The sequence below is a fragment of the Ochotona princeps genome, unplaced genomic scaffold (assembly GCF_030435755.1).
Source record: "Ochotona princeps isolate mOchPri1 unplaced genomic scaffold, mOchPri1.hap1 HAP1_SCAFFOLD_170, whole genome shotgun sequence".
Lineage (NCBI taxonomy): Eukaryota > Metazoa > Chordata > Mammalia > Lagomorpha > Ochotonidae > Ochotona > Ochotona princeps.
This window is the reverse complement of record NW_026699527.1, coordinates 130,749-131,281: the sequence shown is the minus strand read 5'-3', so window position 1 is coordinate 131,281 and position 533 is coordinate 130,749.

Genomic DNA, 533 nt, shown 5'->3' with positions numbered 1-533 from the left:
GGTGCAGTGGTGTCGTTCAGGAGGTGAGGTGTCCCTCACACAGCCACACCTGCCTCCCTGCAGTGAGCACCCCCTCCACCATCGCCATGGGACTAGGAGGTGGAAACTCGGGATTTCCAAGTAGCAGGAAAGAATGGCACACTGGAAAGATTGAGGATAGCAAGTGTACAATTGGTTTGCTTTTCTTATGCAAGAGCTTAATTACTATTTTGCATTCTCCTACCCCTAATTTTGCTAAATGGTATAAACTTTAAACCATTTACACATGCATTCGTCCATCCACCCACCCATCCATCCACCTATCCACCCTCCCATCCATCCATCCACCCATCCATCCATCCATCCATCCATCCACCCACCCATCCATCCATCCACCCTCCCATCCATCCACCCACCCATCCATCCACCTACCCACCCTCCCATCCACCCACCCATCCATCCGTCCACCCTCCCATCCATCCATCTCTCTCATCTGTACGTTCCTTAGATCTTATGCTGATTCCTGGGGCTCTGGCCTGGGGGGACAGTCCATC